The sequence below is a fragment of the Electrona antarctica genome (genome assembly GCF_951216825.1).
Source record: "Electrona antarctica genome assembly, chromosome: 22".
Classification (NCBI taxonomy): Eukaryota; Metazoa; Chordata; class Actinopteri; order Myctophiformes; family Myctophidae; genus Electrona; species Electrona antarctica.
The window spans coordinates 22,274,532-22,285,189 of NC_136805.1; positions in this window are offsets into that span (position 1 = coordinate 22,274,532).

Below are 10,658 nucleotides of genomic sequence, written 5' to 3' on the forward strand. Positions count from 1 at the left end.
TGATGTTTTTAGACGAGTAGACTTTTCTGAAATGGAACTACCATGTTGATGAAACTACCGTATCCACTACGTAGGCCTACATGGTGTAAATTGATATGCTATGATATCATATACAATTATTCTATTATATCTATATTATATTAATAATACAGATAGTCTACTATAGCCTAATGATTTTTGAACAAACATTGTATTGCTTATTATACTATACATTCCGATTGCTTATATATATATATATATATATATATATATATATATATATATATATATATATATATAAAGACTTAATGTTTTATTAGCCTAGCTACTATTACTGAGGTCAATGCAGAGAAGTAAGTTCACCTCAGGTATAACTCCATTCTCCTTGATTAACAACATTCATAGGCTATATGTATTGTAACATAAGAAACATGGAGAGAACTAGAAAAAGTGCCCTTCTGGGCACAGGTCTCCACCAGGAGGATAGGACTGTGTGAGATGTTTGGCAAAATGTTTAGTAGTAATATAAACATGTTTGCCTTGTATGGCAATTGGATGATTTGAGGCATTTTGTTCCAATCAACCTGTTTTGCAAAAATCAACCTGTTGGTGGCGCTATAACAGGCCAATGTGAAAAGAGTGGGATATATTCCTCAGCCTAGTAAGAAAATGTGTGAAAGATTTCACGTAAATTGCATGCTGTGTTCATGATTTGAGGCTTTTGTTCAAAACGGGGCAATCTTGCAAACTGTGAAAGGCAATTATAGCCAATTAGGGTGGAATATGAAATATCGGACAGATCCGACTTGAGCACATGACCATAGAGATACTGTGTAACGATTTGTGAGATTTTTGGACAGAATCTGGAGGAGTAATATCCAAAAATGTGTTTTACAAAAGTCGGCCTCCTGGTGGCGCTATGAAAGGCAGATGCGGAAAATGCAGGTCAAAGGTTTGTCCTTGGCCTCTAGGGAGTGTGCATGCAACGTTTCACGCAGATCGGTGCAGTTTTAGGTAACAAATGTGAAAAGCTGCCTCATGGTGGCGCTATAACAGGCCGTTCTGGAAAATGCGGGGCAGAGGTTCATCGTTGGCATCTAGGGAGTGTGTGTGCAAAGTTTGGCATCGACCGGGTTAACGGTGCCGGAGATTAGCTGGTAGTAACGGACAGACGGAAGGACACACGGACGGACACACGGACGGACACACACACGGACGGAGTGCAAAACATACTCTCTCACCATGCCTTCGGCCTGGTGGAGACAAAAAGGAGTGTGCCAAGTAAACTCCTGGGGACCCGGTTTAGTGGGCAGCGGTGGCCGAACGGTTTGCGGAGCGGTCTTGTTATCGGAAGGTCGCCAGTTCGAATCCCCGGGACAGCACGTTAAAATTACTACCGCTGAAGTGCCCTTGAGCAAGGCATTGAACCCCTACCATGAAATGTTCTATGAGCAGGGTATGGCTGTAAACAAGCATCTCGAGCTTAGTCCATTCACCCTGGGTAAACAAAGAACTTTGCTTACTTTGCTTTGCTTTGTTTAAGTGGTTAAAACAGTATAAGTCAGCACGGTTATGGAGAATTAGAATCTCCATGTATTCACAGAGGATATAGTGGCAGAAGTCATAGTTGCACCATCTCAATTTATCTTATGCCAACTTGTAATTTTAGCACTGTAAACCTCTGGCTCAAAGCATTCTGGGTAACATTGTCCACCATTCTACTCTCCAAGGCCTCTGTGTGTTCTTCTCGCCTTTATCCAGAGTGCTAGAAAGCAGTCAACCTGCTCATCAGGAGCAGTTAGGGATTCACTATCTTGCTCAAGGACACCTAACCTTGGGGGAGCCAGGCATCGAACCGGGAACCTTCTGATTCCCAAGCGGTCGCTTGACCTGCTGAACACAGCTGTTCTGTTCTGTGTTGAGTGTGTTCCGTGCTGGCCTGGCACAGTGCGTCATGTAGGGGGTATAGCTACATAACGGCATATAATCACATTGTATTCTGTGTGTTGTGTTTACTCTCTGTGTCCTCCTGATTGGCAGACTGTGAGAATAGTTCACTGTCTTTGACTATCGGATACATGCAAATTAAATTGGATAATTTAGATTTAATCAAGAGGCAACTGAATGGGAGGACAGAGAACATCTTTGAAATAAGAGCCACTCATTGTCTTGTGTATTTAATGTATTTGACTGCATTTCTTTTCATCTGAGCTCAATTCAGAATGTTCATGTCAAATTGAGAGACTGAATACAATCTGTTAATTTAATTGGTCTCCATACACGATAATATGCCTCAGGCCATACATTTTGCAAATTCAATGTAGAAAGTGACGTTAAGTTGTAGTCATTACACTCAGTACAATCTGTCATGGTAATGAATGTAGTTATTACCATGACAAAGTTATGTTTTGGGGAACCTCTGGAAATTGAATACTGTAGATATCACAGTGCACAGTAATTTGATTTGATGAAAGGATCAAGGATCACAATTTTCAACAGAAAACATTCAGAACTCACAACTCCAATCTAATTATGTAGTCTGAATAATATATCTACTAAATTCAACTCATTTTGTAACTTCATCATTAATCACAATGTTTTTGATCATTGAGGTCTGGCCTTATAGATGGAAATGTGTCTTTCTACTGTGTCTTTTCTTAATTTTTGAGTGGTGTAAACCACTCCAACAACTGGCTTTGTACCCGTGTCTGTTCGTACCAAAATAAAATCACACCCGTGTGAACTGAGTGGTGTAAGGTTTTATATAGCATGATCAGCTCTGATCTGACGTAATGAAATCACACCCGGATGTGATTTCACAACTGGCTTTTTTTGTGCAGAAAAAATGACCATGGTTGCTACGGTCATCCAGTTCACCCGGGTGTGATTTAATTACGTCAGAAATTATTTTGAACATAGCAACCATGCTCATTTTTTTCTGCACACAAAAGCCAGTTGTAGGAGTGGTTTACACCACTCAAAAAGCGATGTACCCGTGTCTGTCCGTACCAAAAAAATCACACCTGTGTGAACTGAGTGGTGTAAGGTCTTATATAGACTGATCAGCTGTGGTCTGACTTATGTCTGACGTAATGAAATCACACCTGTGTGAACTGGGTGACCATAGCAACCGTGCTCATTTTTTGAGCACAGACAGACAGACAGACAAACAAAGCCAGTTGTAGGAGTGGTTTACACCACTCAAAAAATGAGCACGGTTGCTATGGTTAGTATGTGACGTCACTATATAAGACCTTACACCACTCAGTTCACACGGGTGTGATTTTTTAGACTATAGTCATCTGTTACAACATGAATTTGTAAAGTTTTCAAAAATAATACTGACATTTTTAGCCCTTTAGAATTTTGCTGACTGGCTCCTGAGCCATTTTAAGTTGATTAGCCCTGAACAGATTCGCAGCTTGGGCATCCGCAATCATAATCCATCGAAGCCTGCTGCGAGATGAGAAAGCACAGAAACTGGGAGGAAGTTGGTTAGTAACACGTTGATTGGAGGAGAGACAAGCTGAGTGAGCCATAACTAAGGGCTAGCCCCATGAAGCAAGCCTTAGCCAACTATAAGCCCTACTCTTAAACTTAGAGAGGAGACACATTAGAGGAGACTGAAGGCTTTGTTTCCCATTCTACTCAACAATTTCCTTCCACACATTTTATGTATCGGTATTTAATTTGTGTGCGTGCGTGCGTGGAGTGCGTGCGCACACCATGCACGTACATGTTAATCTTGGCATTGAACTGCACATACAAGGTGACCATGTATTTGAGTGGACCATACATTTTTGCTTTTCTCTTAGTGATTTGGAAAGTGAAGTTTAAATATAGTGGGCACTGGGCACACTAGCACCTCTGCCAACTGTGGTCTGTCTGTTTTGACAGTTGTAACAACACTTGTATGTTTTAGCAGGTGTCTGTCACTATCACACTCAATAAAACACATCCCATGTCTGTCTGGAGGCAGCTGCTAAGAGAAGCCCCAACAGGTTGCATCCATGCACCAATGGCAATAAGGCTCTCTTTGTGAATGTCTTGCCCCCCCTTGCTCTGATTACCCCACCCCCACTGTACTGCTCCTCCCCTCATCTCAGTATTAGGGCAGGTAACTATTTCCACTAAGGCAGCTGTCAAACTATCTCTCTTATGACAGTCTCTTAAATGAATATAGTAGAAAGGGAACTGTAGGATGTTCTATTACACCAGGCGACACCGGGCGAAACGCTTGGGAAAGAGGCGAAATGAGCTACACTCACGATACGCACAAATTAATTCAGTACGACACCTTTGGTGAATGGCACGTGAGATCGAACACCCTCCTTAGTCACTTTAGTTACACCTGGGTGTAAATTTCCTTGGTGAATCTGGCTCTATACAATAATGCGAAGTAATTATCGGTCATTACATGGCTTGGTTGAATGCTTGATTCTGATTGGTCAATCTCTGAATTCAGTGGTGTGTTATAACAGACCGCTCTGCTCTATAACAGACCGCTGCCTAATCAAGCCCTGTGAGCACCTGCTGGGCCCCACTGATTTACTGCTGTTTAAAACATGACAGCCATGTAAACACACAATGTCATTTACAGCTAAACATTGCTCTCAAAAATGTATTTGAAAACATTTGAGCGAGAAATAGACAAAGCAGTACCCGAAAATGGATTCTATTTGATCAACTCACTAACTTGTTTTCCAACTGCTCCAGCCCTGCAGCTGGGCAGACGCAGCCAGCGCGACACTTATGGAATACTTTTTTTGTTGTGTTTTGGGTCAATTTATTAATTTATGTTAGGTAGCCATGTAATAAGCAGGATAATATCTGGCTAGGTGGTCATTGTCGGGAGATAATTCACAGACAGGGAGTTTAAGGGTTAATCACCCTGAAGATATTATCCCTTACATATTATTATGATGACCCATATACCTTATCATGCATCCCTAGTAATAATAGTATAGGATAGCTTCTGCAATTGTGGATCTTATAAATTTGTCATAATTAGAAAGCCTCCCAGTATACAGTACAGTACCAAACACATTGATGTTCAGGAAAGCTGAAAGCATACTTTTGTTTGCTATGCTTTAAGTCAGGGGTCTTCAACGTTCTTCAGACCAAGGACCCCTTAGCTGTTAAATGTGTGTTTTCAGACATTTAACAACTTAAAGGACCACTTTTCAACCTATCTTCATATAATGGGTCCTCACCAATGATCATGATAAAATAAAAATAGAAAAATTCCTTTCTACTCTGTCTGTGTCTCATATGGGAGGGCTGTGGACAGTTCAGAAACCTGTCCACCAGTGACATCATCGATGGGGAATGTTAATATAAACTGCAGGCTTTCTATTCCTGAAACGTTGCATTGGGAAAATGGAAGCCATCGTTCTCTCGATAATAAAAATCGAAACATTATATTTCAGAACTTCCCACAGCCCTCCTATAAGACACAGAAAAAAATGGTGGTATTTTATCATGAACATTAGTGAGGACCAGTTATATGAAGATGGGTTGAAAAGTGGTCCTTGGCTCGGTACTTGGTCAGCTCTTTTTTCCCCCTGTATGCCGCCACAATGTCTTAAAGTGCATCTCACCATCAGCAATGCATTGTGAGTTTGTAGAGGCTATTTTCGGGATAATGGTCACCCCAGAATAGTGATGTGAGTGTTCAAATGGTTAATGTAAACAATACAAAATTAAAGTCCCTTATCACACAAAGATTTGTAGGTTTGGCAGCTCCTCCTGCAGTATCTCTGAGGACCCCCTAGGGGTCCCGGACCCCCTGTTGAAGACCCCTGCTTTAGTTTAAGTAATTAAACTTGTATGCCCTACATCCCTGTGTTTTTACTCACAGCCTTGCCTTGCTTGTCTGTTTTTCCAATAGAGGGCAGCAGGATTCAAGTACTATAATACTCCTTGATCTTTGACATCGTAATTGTCCCCTCCCTTATTCTATATTATATTGTATATTGTGGAACCATCATTAATGTTTTGCACCAGTAAATGAAGACCGTAAGAACACCAAAAATGTTGATCCACATATTCTATTTAAATCAGTTGTGAATCCTAGTTCGATCCTGGGCTCCCCCAGAGTTAGTGTCGAAGTGTCCTTGAGCAAGACGCTGAACCCCTAATTGCTCCCGACCTGCAGGCCATGCATGGTCTCCTCTGCCATCGGTGTGTGAATGGGTGTATGTGTCTATATAAAGCACCTTGGATAAAGGCGGTATACAAGTAAGACGCGCGAACGCGGGAAGCGAACGCAGCTCGTAAATTGCAAAAACAACAATTAGAATAAATTACGTAATTTAAGGTTTTTTTTAAGTTCTCTTTTTGTTGTGTTTTAAATTAATTAACTAACTTAACTAATTAACTAAATTAATTAACTTGTGTCGTAAGTTAATTTTCTTTTAAGTTAAGTTTTTAAGTTTTTCCTTTTAAAGTTTTTTTTTAAGTTAAGTTTTTTTTTAAGTTACGTTTTTTTTTAAGTTATTTTTTTTTTTAAGTTAAGTTTTTTTTAAGTTTTTCCTTTTAAAGTTTTTCCTTTTTAAGTTTTTTTTTTAAGTTAAGTTTTTTTTAAGTTTTGTGTGTGCGTGCGTGCGTGCGTGCGTGCGTGTGTGTGCGTGTATGTGTGTGTGTGTTTTTGTGTGTGATACAGCTGCGCCCTCTGGTGGTGGGCGGGTGGTGTTACAGCGTGACAGACACACACACACACACAGACAGACAGGATCTGCTGGGTCTCATAGTAAATGCTCACTCTGGGTCTCATAGTAAATGCTCACTGCATTCGCAATAAATGCACCATTTACCATTTATAAAGCACTGAATGGTTTAAGGCCAAAATACATGTCTAATCTCCTGCTATAGTATGAACTATCCAGTCTAATCCAGACCTTTCAGATCGTCTGGATTGTTTTGCGTAAGGCACTTTGAATTGCCTTGTTGAAATCTGCTGTACTTTCCTTGATCTTTGGGTCCATCTTTGTCTGGATGTCTAGAACAGAGGCTTCTGCATTCACACTGGCAGTTGTAGGTCTAGACACTAGAGGTCTCCCCTCCCCTCAAATAAAATGTACTGTAATCTATTCAGTGATTTGCCTCTCAGTGTGAAGACAAATACCATAGGTATGTCTGGTAAGTATTCATAAAGCAACATGAATCTATGAAAAAAATGCTGTTTTGTTTGACCGACAAACTGTCCTCTGTATGTGCTCTCAATATTGCAGCGATTCTAAGTGACCACCAATACTTGAAGTGTGAACTAAAGTATTGCAGGATGGGGCAGCAGAGCACAAGGACTTCAACTTAGTAAGTATATCAGTGTTCTGTGCGTCTGTCTATGTTCTTAACCCTCAGACACTCATTTCCCGATCTTTGTTCATTTGACCTCCCCCTCCACTTCTAAGTTCTCTACCCCTCTTTATTTTGTCCCCCTTATACCCATTCTTCTTTTTCTTCCCTCCCTCCACTTGTCTCCCCTGGAGATCTCGTAAAAATGGAGCAGTTTGGACCAAAACTGTGTCAGTCAGTGACCTGATTCATTCCGCAGTGATTCTCATCATATGGGTGATCCCCCTCCATTGTATACACCTCTCGCCACCGTTGACTTTCACAAGCTAGATGGTCAAACACCTATCTACCATAATTCTCTTTATTTGGCGGAGACATCACCGCCATCCCCAAAACGACGTCCCTTACTTCACCTCAAAATGTAAAAACGCAAGTCATCTGAGGGAGACTGTAGTGATAACGACCTCTGCCTCCGCAAGCCACATACACTACTAGCTGGCTTAGGATCAGATCCTGCCAGTGCTTACCTCCTGTGTCTTGACTAAAATAAATAAATACAAAAGGGAATTGTCTGCCCACTAGTACTATTCTACAAAAAGAGACAGCATTAGGTGGCAATAACAATAAATGGGCTTGCAGAGTGTTTGTGATTCTATTACACAGCAAGGATAACCTTTAGTACTATAATTCGTTGAATTCAGCAACAGGCGGTCAGGCCTTGAGGCAGTGATTATATTCCCTCTCTTGTTAGCATTCACCCTCACCATCTCTTATCCCTCTATTTCCTCTCCTCTCCGTCTGCTAGACCTTGGTCTTTTTGAAAAGCATCAATGTTGCATGAGGTAATATTAATTGTGTTGGTTTCTCTTGCATAGCCTGCCCTGTACCCTACTGCTCTTCATAGTGACAGCCCAGGAAGCAGGAAGGGCCGAGTCATAGGCCAGAACATTAGACTAATATAATGAACAAGGAGCCGCCACATGCAAATGCACACATGCCAACACATGTCATACACTCAGGAACGTCTTGCATATGCGTGCATGCCAAAAAACGGTAATGTTGAAGGACGTTGCTATGCTCTGAGGCAAATCCCTACACCTTACAAACACACAGAGAGACATTACTAACATGCTGGGTAAAGATAGTAGGCTACAGACATTTTGTAATGAATAAACAATTGCTTGAAGGAACAATACACTAAGTTAAGACCTGCAGTAAAACACGTTATTAGGCTAGCCATAAACACTCATGTCATGGACTGACACACACACACACACACACACACACACACACACACACACACACACACACACACACACACACACACACACGCAAATAAATAAGAACCTGCCTTATGGACCTGGTGGTCATTAAGCTGGAGAACAAGAGTGTATACTGGTGGTCTAATTAATGTGCGTTCCTGTCTCTCTGAAAGGGCTCGTTATTCTCGCTCCTGTCTCTACAGAAGGGACTGTCCCGGTGTTTTGTCTTGCTGCTTTCAGGCCTTGTTATAGACGAGCAGGCTGCCTAGTGGTTCCAGTTAATCTCGCCTTCTGCACCCCCCATCTGCACCCCACCATAGACTGTTCAATCAGAGGAGAGCAAAGTCAGCACTCCAACACCAGAGGCATTTCTTAGTCTGCTGGTCATCTGTATGATGTTAATCAGCAGAGGTCTGATGGAGATAATGATGTTCAGGCGGTGGTGGTGGCGTGTGTTAACCAGTTAAGCCTTATACGTCTTCATATGATGAATAGCAAAATGATAATTTTAGTAGGGAACTAGGGATGCCCAGTATTGCCATTTTGGCTGATCCCGTTTTACAGGTTGATTGCATGATCGATTGACCGACACCGATATGACATGATACTGCATACAGTAACTGTGAGCTAGGCACTGCAGTCACAGATATAAAAAAAAAAAAAACCTGTGCATTCTTATTACCATTTATTAGACCTACTGATGCATATATTAGTTCCAACAACTTAAATGTAGTATTTTGACTTACCATTTTTACTTTAATGTTTTAATGTATTCAATTTAATTGTCAACTTGTTGACCCTTTTGAAAGCTTCCCCAGAAAGAAAACCCTGAATATGCACATTATGCAGCCTTCATCATCACAAAGGGCCTTTTCAGCTTCACATTCAAACACATTCTAAAACCCATATATTATTTTGATATTGGGTCAGAATCAGAATTGGAATCAGTTTTATTGTCACACCACACATTTACAGTTGTAAATGAGGTTGAAATTTGTTCTTTGGGCAAGCTCCACTTTTTCGATACTGATTTTTGACTGATTTTTAAGTCTGATATTGCTGACACTGATATGATTATATGATTAATCATGCATCAAGTGTGACGATGTCTGTCAGAATCAGAATCAACTTTGTTACATCACAGGTTTACAAGTATAAAGAAGTGAGTGCATCTTTCCATCGTTTCGTAGTTTTCAGAAAGAGGGTGAGCATGAGCAAGGAATATCTGGGTCTTACTCGTAACACACGTTTACAACAATCCACGCCCACCAACAAACTGAACTGCGTCAGAAAAACATATTTACATGTACGACAATGTATTGTCAGCTTTGTGTACAACCTTTCAGAGCAACCTTGGACAACGTGCTATGTTATTCCTGTCTAGTATTCTTCAAATCAAGTCATGGAAGGCGCGCACTCAGAAAGTCCATATTTTTTTTATTGTTCCACATGCCTCAAATTTAGGCAGCATTCACACAAGCATGTTATACTGTGGTTAAAATGAATCCTGCTGCGTATTGTCGGACAGTGCGCTTCGTTTGGCAGATGTGAAGGCTCATTCGAATTAATGATGGGAGATTAACCGGCAAACGCATTGGTATCGGCCGATTCTAGTTGTTTTTGGATTAATCGGCATTGGTCCGATTTAATTAATCGGACCGATTAATTAATCGGTCCGATTGTCTTTACAGATAAACAAGCCCAAAGTAACAGCTTGAACAGATCTACAAGCTCACAATATTAAATATAAGGTATTAAAGTTCAATCTGACTTGCCTAAGCCTGCATTGCAGATACCCTAATACATTTAGCTTTTTCAGAATATGGACAAGTATTAATACACATTAATGCACACACACACACACACACACACACACACACACGTTCGTAACCATCACTTTACGTCCTAAACTAACTATTACTCGAAGTATATATTTTAACACCATATATTTTACTGTATAGTTTATGAATTGAACACATTGATAACGTTCCCTGCTGCGTTTTCTTGGTGCGGTTTACACAGCCAGTGTGAAGGCAAACGCAGCAAATTAAATATGCAAGAATGATGCAACTTCTCCGCCCATTCGCATCGAATCTACCGAAGTAGAGGTGTGAATGCGAC